General features: G+C 35.8%; 1 long non-coding RNA gene across 1 annotated transcript in view; it reads left to right on the top strand.

Moving 5' to 3' along the window:
* Positions 1 to 12,850, top strand: part of LOC122139444 — a 29,144-nt gene extending 16,294 nt beyond the window's left edge. Inside the window, exons 2-3 of the long non-coding RNA XR_006156301.1 lie at positions 12,287 to 12,351; positions 12,448 to 12,850. This is a non-coding gene — a long non-coding RNA (uncharacterized LOC122139444). The remainder of the gene's footprint in view (positions 1 to 12,286; positions 12,352 to 12,447) is intronic.
* The last annotated feature ends 2,869 nt before the right edge of the window (positions 12,851 to 15,719 follow it).

Below are 15,719 nucleotides of genomic sequence, written 5' to 3'. Positions count from 1 at the left end.
ACGGCGGCCTGTCTGATCTCAGGTGCTAAGTGAGCATGTAATATTCACCTCTGGGCTGAAAGGCAATCAGTGGCCAGCAGTTGGGAAATTACAGCGATGAGAATAGCAATAACACTCTGTAATGCTTGAGTGTGTGGATTCTTGTTGATTCTTGTCGTTGTGCACTTATACTCAAATATGCTGTGGATGAGTTGCTGCACTTCATGGTTTTTATGTAAAGGTGATGATCGAACTGTATTTCACTCTCTGCTCATAAATTTTGGGGATTAATACTTAATTCTTTGAGGAATCAATTTTAAATGATCATTTTTGGATGTTTGCATCTATGAGTTTGGACATAGCTCAGTGTATGCTATATGCACTGTCAGCATATTGCTTATAACACAAAACCTGGAGTGATTTTAGAGTGTAAACGAGAAGTGTGAAACACTTGCTGTGTTTTAAGCTCTTGTGTGAAAATTGTCATGCCAGCCAAGCACATTGAATCCATATTTGTTTTTAATGCATGATACGTTGAGCTTTTTGTTCACTGTCGATGGTCAATGTTTTGTGCCCTTTAGAAGACTGCAATAGAGTTGAAATTTGAGTATTAAAATGACTGCTCTAAAACGATTAATTGTGATTAATTGCATCCAATATAAAAGTGTTTGTTTGCATAATATATGTGTGTGTATTGTGTATAGTTATTATGTATATATAAATACACACACATACAGCATATATTTTGAAAATATTTACATGTATATATTTATATTCATATAATTTATATCATACATAAAAGGATCATATTTTGCTTAAATATATACATGCATGTGTGTGTATTTATGTATACATAATAAATATACACAATACACACACATAAATTATGTAAACAAAAACTTTTATTTTGGATGCGATTAATCTCAATTAATCATTTGACAGCACTAATTAAAATGCAATACATATTAACATGCAAGACATTTCAAGATTTAGTCTACAAATATATCTGATGTTGGATGTTTTGTGTGTGAGGTTTGCTGAAATGAGGAAGCCATTAAGAGCTGATACCAGGAAATACATTTGCAGTGATGTACTGATATAAAGATTGACCTTTTTTATTTGATTTACTGAGCTAGCAAACATTTTCCTGATGAAAAATAAACAATTTCAGTGGAATTATATTTTAAAATATGAATTATTAATTGACAAAAGCAACAACTGATATTCTTCATACTTCCTCAAAATGTCTAATCCATGCAGTTAAAAGATATTATAATTTTTTTAGGAAATATAAGATTGTATATCGATTGCTACTGTTAATATGGATATAATATGGACTTTAGCAAATCCTCCAAATGTATTATACTTTAAATATATCAAACATATACATGATATATTAAATGTTTTACAGTGCAAAGTGTCCATGCTCCACAGTACTTATTTTACAAAGAAAAAAAATATCTGTTCAATTTTCTAAATAAATGTTTGGTGTTGGAAACATTTCAGATGTTGTATATCAAAAGCATAAATATGTCAGTTGGGTTGCGAATTTGTCATCTTTTTCCTACAAAGAGGCATTTGCCCTGCAACATTTCTGAGTCAAGCGGACTCCTAATTGTCAAGGCCATTTTGGGCACCAGCGCTAGTATTAGTGTTGTTTTCTTTTAGTTTCATTAACTCCCCACTGGAGCCAAAAAGCTCTTTAGTGGTGATGGCTATTGTTGGTGCCCTGGTTACAGCTCCACTGAGCACACAATAACATTTTATGTGCTTGAGACGAGACTCGCTTCTTTGAGTGTTCCTCAGGAGCCGGTGGAGAGGTCATTTATACCCACTGCTCACTCTGGAGATCTCCACCTCTCCATCTCAGCCTTCCTCAACATTTTGGAGAACAAAAGCAAAGAAAACAAGTTGTTTTAAAACAGACATGGTCCTCAGACAATATCTTGAACTGAAGTCTTGGTTAGGGGAACAGCATGAGAAAGACTGGTGTTTTATTTGATTGTTTTTTTCTATTAAAAAAAAATAATAAAAAAAAAAAAATATATATATATATATATATATATATATATATATATATATATATATATATATTTATGTATAAAATTACTGAGGTAGTTTTTTACTGAGTTAAATTCAAATTTGGATGTTACTAATAAAGCATTTGGACTTTAACATGCAAGCCTATGAATGTTTAAAAACAATAGTAACAATAGATACTCCAAGTTTCAATATATTGTTTTGTTTTCTCATCTGCCCACTGTGTAAAATGTTTAATTATTTGATTTACAGAGTATTTATCAAGGTGTTGTAATTTCCAGACACAGGTAAAGACAACTCCTACCCAAAGTGGCCGTGCAGACACTTGGGTACCAGAGAAAATGTCTCTTTACATTCAAAGCCATGTGTTATTTAGATTTGTGGGCTGTTAAGTGGCTGAGCGTTTATGGGAGGTGGAGTAAGTGTGGGATCAAGGTCATCTCTGAGCAATGCTAGAGTGATGGGCCATCAAAGAGAGCAGTGAAAGAGCTCTGACAGACACAAGAGGGCTTTTATAGACTTCAGTGGTGTTCCTCAGGTAACAGTGAAGCAGGGCCGAGATGGGAGTCTTTTATCTCTCTTATTCTCTCTTTCCATCTGGAGTTACCTCTGCCGTGTGGGCCTCTTTACCTTCACCTATATCTGTCTTTACCTTCACCTATACCTGTTTTTCTATATCTCAAAGAACATTTGTATTGAGAGAATTTGTTCTAGAATTAACTTTAGTTTTTGCAGTGGGGAAGCTGGGGCACTTTTTGCTCAGTGCTCAGTTTCTGATGGCAAATTATTTTACGAAGTCAGTTTCTGTATGGGCACATATTATAAAGACTACAAACATATATATATTTTTTAGCATTGCTCTGAAAGAAAACTACAGTTCATTGAACACACATTGACCCTTTGTGACAACATGCCCCAGTATATCCTTGTTGTCACACTATATGAGCTAAGTTGTTGGGAACTTAACAATGGGAACAATGTTGTTCCCAATGGGAACCGTACATAGCCTCAAGGCTTTTTAACAAAATTTAAGCAGTAAAACATGTTTGTGAAAGCAATTGTTGTATAAAGTGGTTTAAAGATGGGTTTTTGGAGATTATAGATCATAGGATATCAACGTCTTTTTTTAAATTGTATGTATGAATATTTTTTTTATGTCAAATTCAAATCAAAGTATAAAATTCTATTAAAAATCAAATTATACAAAAAATTGATTGACCTAAAAATGTGACAGCTTACCTATAAATATGAAAAATACCCTTGTCCTGAAAATACATTCTAATATTATAAAATATACCTTCATTATATAGTTGACATTTGTGGGTCAGTAAGATTTTTTTTTAAAGGTATTAATAATTTTATTTAGCAAGCACACTTTAAATTGATGCAAAGAAATATGAATTTTATTTAAATATTATTTTGTATTATTTATTTTTAAATATTATTTAACTTTCTATTCATCAAAGCATTCTTAAAAAATGAAAGTGAAAAAAAATAATGAAGAAATGTGACAGTTTTCACAAAAATGAAGATATTAAGCAACATAACTGCTTTCAACATGTTTCTTAAGCACCATATCAACATATTAGAATGATTCTGAAGGATCATGTGACGTGAAAATTCAGCATTGCGTTGACAGAAATGAATTACATTTTAAATGTTAAAATAGAAAACAGTTATTTCAAACTGTAATAATATTTCAAAGTGTTACTGTTTAACTGTATTTTTGATTAAATAAATGCAGCCTTGGGCATAAGAGTACAAGAAACTTTTTCAAAAACAAAAAACTTAATAACAGCAAATGTTTGAAAGAAATGTCAGTGGTATTGTGTTCACTTGTTTACCAAATAGCTAAAGCAAAAATGTGATCTGTTGGTAAGATGTATTTTTAAAACTTGAACGCCAACATACAAGGTTGAGTTTTGACTTAACCCTTGTGATCTTTCCCATGTGACATCCAGACCCAGTTTTGCTTATTAAGCAGATGTTAGAAAATTCTAACGATTATAATAAAAAATGTAAGCAACAAAAATGGGTAAGGGTGTGGATGAGCCCGAATAGCTTGTTAAATCTGGCCATCAGTGGTGTGTGTTGTAGCTCGGGTCTGGCGTGGTGTGGGTGAGACTCGGCGATTTGAGCGGCAGCGACAGATGCCGTATGGTCGGTGGTATTCCCAGCAGAAAGAGACGCCCCTGGGGTCTGTTGACATCTGACAGTACATCAGGGATCAGCGGTGACACCCTCATGTTCTGATGCCATCGTATACAGTATGTCAGCGATCACATGTACCGGCCCATGCTGAAACACACGCAAGGTGGTGTCATCTGTCTGCGGATGTGTTCAGCTCTTCACTGTTTAGTGCACATTGAAGATGAGTTATCCTGGAGCTGTGAGGTGTGGACTGAAACCTGTAATGTGTCAGTAGCACCGATGGGCTTGATTCCTGCCAGAATGGAAACACAACAGTACAGTATTTTAATGCTATTAAAGGCATGAATACATGTATGATTTATTAAATTTATAGCAGTGTAGAAATGGTGCTCATTTCAAGTGTGAAAAATACTTTTTCATTGAATTTTCAAATAAAGCAAGGTGTACAATTTTTCAGTGTCATTTAAAATAATTTTTAGGCATGAATGTAATGGCTTGATTTAAACTGAAATATTTTAGAGGGAAGTGTTTTAGGAACTGCATTGCCAATGTTTGACCAGTTGAGGCCATGCTTTCCCCAAACTGGGCAGACACAGTGAGACCGGAGGACAGATAGTCTGCATCTGTTCTTCTCAAACAGAGTTAACCCCTTTCAGCCCTCCTCCTCATTTTCATATAGAGCTACTGTGTTCCTGTATGCAGTGAGATATAGACAATCCCATTATTTATGCACATCATTTCATTATTTCATCTTATTTTGTCTAATTTATTAATTTTATTTTTGATTTATAGATTATTACTAATGAAAGTGTTTTGCTTTTTTAATCAGTCATGCATAAATTTGATTATTTTTATGTTATTTTATTTTTGATTTGTTAATGATTATCCATGAATGTGTTTTGCTTTTTGGTCAGTCATGAATCAATTTAGTTTTTTTTTTTTTTTTTTTTTAATTAAATTAAATTGTATTTTATTTTACTTTATTTTTATTTTTTATTGTTGAGGATTATAAATGAATCTCTTTCTTTTTTTGGTGAGTTGTGCATTTATTTTTATTGAATTTTTATTTAATATTATTTTGTGTTATTTTCAATGTTTATTTGAAATTTGTTTCTTTATTTTTGGTCAGTCATGCATCAATTTAATTATTTTTATTTAATTATTTAATTTTTTTTATTTTATCTATTTAAATTTTTTACTCATATTATTTTTATTTTTTTTAATGTTGATGATTAGAAAAAAAATGTTTAATTGCTTTTGGTCTTTCATAAATTCTCTGCCATGGTTTTCAGGCTCAGGTATAAGACCCCCATGCAGAATAGAGGATTGGAGACAATTTCCCTGTTGAAAGGTGGTCTACCTGTGCAGGCCGGGCCAGGGGCAGCTGCATGTCATTTTTGTCCCAGCCAGCCAGGGTCTGTCAATTAAGGGAACACAGGGCAATCTGTGGCCACTGAAAGAGATCCCCTCGCCCTGCTTGCTGGCAGAGAGACGGGCCTTTGTTCACTGGCATGTCTCACATACTTTCTGAGGCCAGATAAGCCCGGACTTCATGAAACCCGGCTTTATATTTGGCCACTGTAATGTCCCCACGAGGGCAGAGCGTAGTTAAGAAAGCACAGGCAGTGAAAAGGTAATATTCCCCTCCTCATTACGGGGAGGGCAATAAAAGCCACAGGTTAGGTGGTCCTGAAGTCTGGCTCAGATATTTGCTGAATGATGCACCCCCCTCACACCCCCACCTCACCTCCTCCCCTGGCGGTGTAGAAATAAGCTGGGAAGCTGGAGGGCGGCTTGGTTGTTTCCTGAAATCGGATTAGCAGCTACTCTACACTTAGATCTGCAGGGAAAGGGGCTTTATTTGAGCCAGGCTCAAGACCACCCATCAGGTAAACAGGTACATTAATGTGGGCCTAAAGAGAGAGAGCAAAAGTCAAGGGGAAAGAGAGGGAGTGAGAGAGGAAGAGTGAAAGATTCGGTCAGTGATAGGGGCGGTCTCCATTGAGGCTAATGCCCATTTTTTTTCCCCTGTTGATTTCCACAGAATGTTTTAAATCCAGAGGGACCGTGTTATTTGACCTACAGAGGCAGGTGCAAATGTTGTCTGATTTATAGAATTCAAACCAATTTATTATTATTTTTTTATATAAATGTTAACTTTTCATTAAAGAAATAGTCTAGCCAAAAAAGGAATATACTCACCCACAGGCCTTTCAAGATGTAGATGATTTTGTTTGTTTATCAGAACACATTTGGAGAAATGTAGCATTACATTGCTTACTCACCAGTGGATCCTCTGCAGTGAATGGGTGCCATCAGAATTAGAGCACAAACAGCTGATAAAAGCATCACAATAATTCACAAGTAATCAACACGACTCTAGTGAATTGAAAAGCTATGTGTATGTAATAACGTGTCATCATAACTTCAGAACTTCAAACCGTTGCTTCTAAAATATGTGTCCTCTATCTTGAATATTGCTTTTTCCAGTGTAAAATCATCTAGTCTGAATCAGGAGAGAAATAGGCACAGTTCACAAACTAAAACCATTCTAAAGAAGTCAGTGGATTTTGATGTGAGAGGACAACAGGGGATGGAGGAGCATTATTATGGGTTATTATGGACGCATATTTTGGCTAGAAGTGATTTCTTTCTTACAAATATGCAGCTTTTCGCTTCACAAGACATTTTTTGATGGCCTAGAGTTGTGTGGTTTACTTGTGGATTATTGGGATGCTTTTATCAGTTGTTTCAACTCTTATTCTGACGGCACCCATTCACTGTAGAGGATCCACTGGTGAGCAAGTGGTGTAATGCAAGGTTTCTCCAAATGTGTTTCGATGAAAAAAGCTCATCTATGGCTTGAATGTCCTGTGGTTGAGTGAATTTTCAGTAAATTGTTGTTTTTGAGAGAACTATTCCTTTAAATTCTAAAAAAGAACGCATTTTAGATTTTTCTTTTGTTAAATTTCAGGTTTACATCTTTTATTTTGGTCATTTATGCGATGCACCCCTAGATCCCTCATGCGCCATGATATCTAAAGCCGGACATGTTGTAGCACCACCAAAGCATCCTAAGGAAATCCCTGAGTGCTCCTGAAAATTAGTTTTTGGCAAGTTGCTTGAAGACATGCTCTTCCCTGCAAGCCACCCAGGCTTTGTTAGCGTTGCTGGCCTGAGCCTGGAGCCTTCAAGACACCTATTATGCCTGACTCAGTGGGGCAGAAAGTGCAAGAGCCTTTTCTGCAGTCATGTGGCCACAGTGGCATTATACACAGTTGAGTATTAGATATTTTGTGAGTCATATAAACAGTGCAGAGGACTGTAAGGCTGCCTGGAGAAGTTTTGATAATTGGGAGTTATATAAGTGCCCAAATCCTCAGCGGAGGCTTGGAAGAGTTTTCCCCCCTTTCTTTCCTCCTATTATGTATTTTTGAAAAGCCAAGACGGCCTCACAGTGGAGGTGACAAATCCTTTGACATAAACTGTTGTGTAAAGGTTAAGGGCAAAGCAAAGTCCTCAGGAAGAACGCTGCTAATTGCCTCATCCGATTAAGTTCTTTTTTTTTGTGGTCTGTGTTTTACAAATGAAATCAGCGCTTGTGTTCACCATTGAGCCTTGTTCGGTACTTAATGCTATTGTGTCCATGCTGAACAGTTCACTCACTGATGTTGTTGTCAGCATCCACAGGCAAGGTATGTACTGGTTGGGTGCCGGCCGGGAGAATGGAGATTTTATTAATCAGTGATGGGCAAACTGCAGCATGGTCAGCTGTCAGGAGGGAGGGTCGGGCGGGGGCTTCCTTCAAGAAGCAGACAAAACGGCTCTTATTTTTCAAGATACTGTGGCTACAACATGGCACTCGGGAGCATTTGTATTTGAAATGCCGGTATACGCTGACCCTCCCTTGTGTGTTAATGCATGAACTGTTAGCAAACCTTACTCTTGCAATATCTGATAATGAGATTCAGATAGGAAAAGAACACGGTTGTAATTTAGGACAGGCTATGTTATGTTCATAATGTGTCACAGGAGAGGGAAGCACTTGGTAGACATTTTAAAAACTTAAATTCTATCTATCTATCTATCTATCTATCTGTCTATCTGTCTATCTGTCTGTCTGTCTGTCTGTCTAGTATATAAAAAGTATTAAATACTTAAACTTGTATTTAATATTAGGTTATTATTATTATATTAATATAAGGATTTTATATACAATACATATTTTACTTTAAAAAAGTACATTTTAAAATATTCAATATTATAGATTTGAATCTATTATGTTGAGAAATTATGAAATGATTGTTCGTATACACACACACTCAATATAATAATATACACACAAAAAGTGTAAAATTCTTTAATAAACAATTATGTTTTACCTCACTACATATTTAGGACATATAATATAATATAATATAATATAATATAATATAATATAATATAATATAATATAATATAATATAATATAATATAATATAATATAATATAATATAATATAATATATAAAAATTAATAATTAAAAAACTGTGCAGTCTAGACTGAAATATACAATGCTTTAACGTTGTCTTGTCTTGTTGACTTTCATTGCCTCTTTTCTTCATCCCCCTCTGGTTGTGGCCCCAATTATAAACAACATGAATTTCCCCAAAGCGGGTGCATCCTCCTGCCCTGTACAGCTGGCCGGTGTGAAGCTCTGCTCTCTAGCTGTCTATCCCCTTGCCACCCCAGCTGTGAGAGAGGAGAGTGGCTGGAAAAGGACGGCAGGCCGAGGCACTCAGGCATGACCCTGACCATGTCAGGCCATGTGTGCTGGGGGCATAGAACCGAGTGCCTCCAGCGGTGTGTTTTACCAAGCTCACAAACAGGGATTTAGTTGCCAACAGAAACCACTCCACCTTCTTTCATATACAGCCCTGAGAGATATGTTCATCTCTCACACAGCTTTGCATCTCTTGCCTTTGGGATGTGACCGACAGCAATAACAGAGCCTGTTTTAAATTTTTTACATTGCCATTGAAAATTCTGTTGTTATTTACTCATCCTCATGTTGTTCCAAAATCTAAACACAGGTCTTTTCATTCAATAGCAGTTCTAACACAAACTGTCAAATTACAAAAATTAAAAAACACAATAAAAGTTGTCTATATAACTCATTTCACAATATTTTGAATCTTCTGAAGATGTAAACTAGCTTAATGTGAGGAACACATTGAATTCAAGCCATTATTCACTAAAAATGTTGCTTTGACAAGTTACTTACTAAATGAAGGTGTAGATGCTCCAGCTTTCACACATTTATACCTTTCACACTAGATAGTGTAAAAGTCTTTGGTCATTGTCCATCTTAACTATCTAGGATTTGTGTATTTAAAGTGTTAGTTCAACCAAAAATTTAAATTCTGTGATCATTTACTCACCTTCCACTTGTTTCAAACCTTTATTTTCTTTTGAACACACAAAAAAAGATATTTTGAAGAATGTTGGTAGCTGGTAAACAAACAGTTGCTGCTAGCCATTGACATCCATAGTATTTTTCTATTCTGTGGAAGTCGATGGCTACCAGTTTGGAACAACATGAGGGTGAGTAAATGATGACAAAAATTTCATTTTTGGCTTTTAAGGCTTTGATTCCCTTGTGATTCACATTAAATGATGCATAACTTGCTGTTTTTCATACCTTCTTTTTGTTGTTAATTAAATTGAGTATAATAAAAACAATAATAATAAAAACAATAATATTATTATTATAAATAATAAGAACAACAACAATATGATTAATGTTATTATTAATAATTATAATTATTATTTATGTTAAAATTATTCATATTAATTAATCATATTAATTATAATATTTATTTACTCAATTATTGAGTTTATGAGGTGAATGGGGATTTTTCTGTGTGGGCTTGTCTCTGCGGGTGGTTTGCCTCACCCGTTTTGCTTGGCATGGAATTCAGCTGGCAAGAAGTCCAGCCTGGGGCAGAGGCTACTGGTTAAGCATTTTCATGGTGGATTTGAAATCAGATTATATATGGGTCCGCTCAATTGACTTAATGGATTTTAAGAGACTAGATCCTATTAATAACAGCACCGCCCCTGAGGCCACTCTGCCACCAGTATCACGATAATCTAGCATGCAAATTAAATCCTATCTCAATATGCTTGTCTATTTAATATTATTATTAATTTTACCTCCCCTTTATTTGTTTAGATGTAATATTGTTTCAAATATGGGCCCCTGTACCTTCTGCCAACCCGAGGAGCAGCAGTAATTGCACAGGAAAATGAAGTGTGTTTTGGGGCTCAGGCGCCTGAGGACGAGCCCTGATCATCATGTAGGAGCCAGTCATATTCTGTCATTTCTCTTTCTTAGATCCACTCTCATTTTCCTTCTATTCACCGCCATCTCTCAGAGGGGATTAGGAAACGCCAGCCACTTAGGACTCTAATCCAAGCAAGTGCCACTGTTTGCTCTGTAACTGAGCTTATCCTGTTTTTCCCCTTCCTCTCCCTCTCTCCTTTTTTAACTAATGAGTGTGTACTTTGCCTTATTTCTTTGCATCCTGTTACTGTACGCCTTGTTAGGAGTCGCAGCCTCACATGCAGTGCATACGTTAATCGGCTTTGGTCTTAATGATGACGGAGATTATACAGCGAATAGAGCTTTGACTTTCAGTCTCTGGGTGGTGTCCCAGACCCACCTGCATGGGGTTTGAGCTGCAGACACATTATACTCTGATCAGAAATTAAAGTTTAACTCGGCTGGAGGAAAATCCCCAGAAACGGTAGAATCTTCCTCTTAGTGAAATGTCTGGTTTACGTGCAATTTGTTTGTTCCTTATGGTTGGGGAATGATTTCTTGTGTGTTATCTGCATCGCAAAGTAAGGGGATGTTTTTCCTGAAATGCCATTTCAAATTTTATTTATCCATTAACTTTTTAAAATTGTGAATCAAGCTACAAAAGTTGGGAAGTTAAATGAGTTAACATGAGTGAGGTAGTACATAGACAATGTCTTTCATTTTGAGGTGTAATTGGACTATGTTCCTTTTGTAGTTAGCCACTGGTAGAAAGTGACTGTTTAGCAATAACATGTTTTGCCAATTAAGTTATTACAGATGTAGATGAGCAACAAAGAGCAGATATACTGTTAAACATTTCTGTAATTACTGCATATCAACCAGTATAATACTGCAAATTTCCTTTTCAGTAAGCAACTGTGATACTCTTTGCATCATGGGAATTTTCTGTGACGTTAAACTCCACATACAGAGACTCACTGTAGGCCTATTTAATTTTTTTTTAAATTGCTGTATTTGCTCTTGACGCCATTCCATTGAGGTTGTTTAATTTTCCTCATTTCTTACATTTGGATTGGCAAGATTTGCCCTACACCGTGTCTACACCGTGTCTACAATGCCACAACAGCTTGAGACTGCCTACATCGCTTGTAATGATTGGCAAATACTTTTGCCCTTTGTGTCAGAAACAGAGCGAGCGCTTGGAGTACTACTGTACGTCAGAAATATACCGGGGCATCAGTTTACTGCCCGCATCCACTGTAGATACTAGATAGTATCACTGATTATGATGGGTTCTATATTGTCTTTTGTCATGTCGCGCCGCACCATTCAAATCCACAGTGCCACAGGTTTTGCCCAGTGACTAACCCGCAAGAGTGGAGGAGTTCCTGAGAACATCTGCGCTGAGTATCGATGCACCTTATGAGAGAATAAGACCAGCAAGCAACGTAAAATATGTGTATGCTTGTCTGTGTGTTTTGTCAGATTTTTGCACATCAGTTAACCTAGTACCCTTAGTATGGTAAAACTGCGCTGTGGTTTCAAACGACTTTTGTCAGCTTATTGAATTTCCGAATTAAAATTATTTTTAACGAGCAACACTTATCTTATATTAACAAATGAGTTAGCTCATGTGAAATTTTGTTCAGGTGTTAATGTTGGCCAGTAGCCTATATTGAGAAAATAAAATTGTATGTTAGCTAGGTTATACAAGTTTTATTGCTAACTGTCTTTCTAGTTTTAGAATTAGTTTGTTATAGATTTTAATGGAATTTAATATTTACTGCATTTTTTTGTATTTGTGTTTTAAAGGCAACTGCAATGAAGCATCAAGAAAGACATAAGCATGCCAGCCACCCTGAGACTTATAATTCATTGTAAGAGAACAACTTACCTATGGTTTTGAGAGGTTTGTGCATTCTATATGGGATTTGCCTTTGAAAAGTGTGCCATTTCTACTTCTTGTTTTTCAGGGAATACATATCTGTCACTAACAAAGTGGATGGTGAGCAAAGGTGGTGGCCATGTTTTGGAACGGCACCTGGGTTTTGCAGGTGGCTATGTACTTTTTCCCTATTATGTTTCTGTTGCCTGAAGATTTTTTGTGAGGATAAATCCAGAGAATACAACATAATGCACAGCAAAATGTCCTAAGACAGGAGAAATGGTGAAGATGCACTTTTTTTCAGCATTGGAAGACTGTATTTTTAAGTGTTATACATGCAATGATTAAAAAAAGTAGGATAAAAATAAAATGAATTCAATATAAAATAAATGAAATCTATATTAAAATGAATGAATTACAGTAGTATACTGGTGAATTGATTTTTTACAGTAATTTACAGTTTGCTACTGTACATAAGATAATGTTTGCTATTGTAAATCTTAATTACAGTAAGTTACTGTAAAAACCATTTGAAATGTCTAACAGTTTACATTTGAAATTGAAGCAGGCTAATCGCATCTCACACACACACACACACACACACACACACACACACACACACACACACACACACACATATATATATATATATATTTCCTGTTTCCCAGATATCAATATTTCCTGTTTCCCAGATATCAACATCCGGCCAAATAAAAATAAATAACCACCTTTCAAACAAAGGTATGCTCGAGAGTGCGCACCTCATTTCAAGCACAATTAACTTGAAATGGAGTGTTGTAGGATCAATAGTCCCCAGTTGATCCAAGGGGGCTGTCACTCTGTGGAAATGGCACACATATGGTAATACCCCAGCTTAACAACAACTTAGAGGATTTACTGTTGCCGTTTTCAGACCAACATGAATAACAAACAGTCGTCCACCCCCTGGGAGCCATTTTGTTTTATCCCAGCTTCAATTAATCTTTCTTGGGGAGGATACCATTTAAAATAAATAACAGGGGGAGCTAAGGAGGATGTATTGAGGAACTAAACAGTAAAGTATGCTAATTATGAAAATGAAAACCTTTTTTATGTAAATGAAATGCTTTTTCTGTTAAGCTGTACTGTGCGTCCAAGTAAGAGAGAGAGAGATTTTTCCATTGTTATGCAGCAAATAAATATTTGTAGCCTAAAGCCCTCTTCAGCGTAGGGAGTATTTATACCCAGGTAATCTTATGATAATGTATGTATATAATATTGTACTCTTAATATCTGGTCGCATTGTTCACAAGTTTCTGAACGTTCAGCAAGTTAATAGCGAACAGTATTCAAACACTCAAAATACATGACATCATCTTTTCAGTGACAAATAACCTAGTGAGTGCATGGTACAGACTGAATTTAAAAGGTGCATTCAGTAGTTTGCTAATTTAAAAAGTTGTTTGTCATAATTGTTTTATGAGGACTTATCACTCATGAGATTTTAGTAGTTTTCTATAAAAAGGGTTTTAATTATATAGGTCACTCCTCAATAAGTGTATTATTCCATGCTCAAATGATATGACCCACTGTATTTCACTAAATGACAGAGAGAATCCTCACACTGTTAGTGTTATTTAGTAAATGAATGTAAACATTGGTATGGCAAATGAAAGGTTGAAAGATTTGATTAAATTCTTTAGTTTTTCTTTGTTTGTTTTTTTGTTGGACAGGTAAGGGTAGACTTCTCTAAACCTCAGTAGATTAAGTGCAATTTAATAAAGTAAAACTCATGAGAAAGAAAAACCTGCTTAATCGTGATAAATAGCAGTACAGCATCTAACATCACTGTGGTATGGCTGCTTAAAGTATGTGAAAAATAGCAATGCTAATATTAACTTAGAACCTACTGAATGGACTTTTAAGGAGTTATATACAAATGCCTCAAATGCAAGCATAATGAAGCTACCTTTAAGATTTTTAGTTTTTAAAAGTGGCATTGCATGATCGTATCCTATAGAGAAGACAATCCCAGAATGCAATGCGACAAGCTCAGTCGAAAAAAAAGGAAACCAGGATGAGGTAAATATCATATTTCAGTCAGTACTGAAAAGTATTGCTAAAAAACAGAATTAAAATAGCCGTTTTGCTTAATATTTGAAAATGCAATTTCCCTGCTGAAAAACCAGCATATGCTGGTTAGGTATGTTTTGATGCTGGAATGCTGGTTTATGCTGGTCCTTTGCTGGTTTATGCTGGTCTTTTTGCTGGTTTGTGCTGGTCCTTTTGCTGGTTTATGCTGGTTTATGCTGGTCCTTTTGCTGGTTTATGCTGGTCCTTTGCCAGCACATGACCAGCATAAACCAGCAAAGGACAAGTTTAAACCAGCAAAAGGACCCGCATAAACCAGCAAAGGACCAGCATAAACCAGCATCCCAGTGTCAAAACATATCTAACCAGCATATGCTGTTTTTTTAACAGGGTGTTTCTTACATTTTTATTGTTAGCTTAGCAACATGCTAATGCAGAACTCTAGTGAAGTCAATGAGCACATTTACAGCACATCTGATAGTTTACTGAAACTCATATGCAAACCAGTAATCTGCATCACAAGAAAACTGTGCTTACAAGACCTTTATATTTTAAAAAAAATCATGTTGTTCCCCATTATTGACATCAAAACAAATATTTGTGTATCTGACTCAGATTTATTATGTGAGCTGTGATACTAAATAAAGTATTAAACCGCAAAATGCCGGCTGAAACTTATATCATTGCTCATTGTTCACTTTCTACAGAGGCAGGTCCCTTTTGATAAAAACAGCATATGCTGGTTAGGTAAACCAGTTCAAACTAGCAGCCATGCATCAAAACCTACCTAACAGAATATGCAATTTTTTTTTTTTTTTTTTCAACAGGGGAGTCTCCTATGCGCATAATGCTATTTTAGGGGATGCATGTGCTTATGTAGAGCATTCCAAATCGTTTTTGAGGTTCCATTTCAGTTAGCATGCTGTCTCAAAAGGCAGCTCCCTATGTAGGCAGGCGATAGCGGGGCAGTTCACTGGGTTTTGTAAAAGAGCCGTTGCGTAACCCAGACTGATTCTACTTGATTTTGAAGCCAGTCTGAATCTTGTACTGAGCTGTGCTGATGAGTGCAAAAGCAGACAGGCATATAAAGAGGCATATCACCCTGGATGATGAGAGAGCTGAGGTCAATTCCAAATTGATTTCCTTCAAGTGCTGAATTGATGCATTCCATTTGATCATGAAACTTTGCCATTGCGATTGAATATCTGCTTCAAGAGCTTGTATTAGAATCGACTACGGTGTGTCGAAGTGCTCTCAAAGCAGGTGTGCAATTGAGCCACGTATCGTGTA

This window comes from Cyprinus carpio, chromosome B13, assembly GCF_018340385.1.
Source record: "Cyprinus carpio isolate SPL01 chromosome B13, ASM1834038v1, whole genome shotgun sequence".
Taxonomy (NCBI): Eukaryota; Metazoa; Chordata; class Actinopteri; order Cypriniformes; family Cyprinidae; genus Cyprinus; species Cyprinus carpio.
The sequence above is the reverse complement of the archived record's forward strand: the minus strand, read 5'-3'. Positions and strand labels throughout refer to the sequence as shown.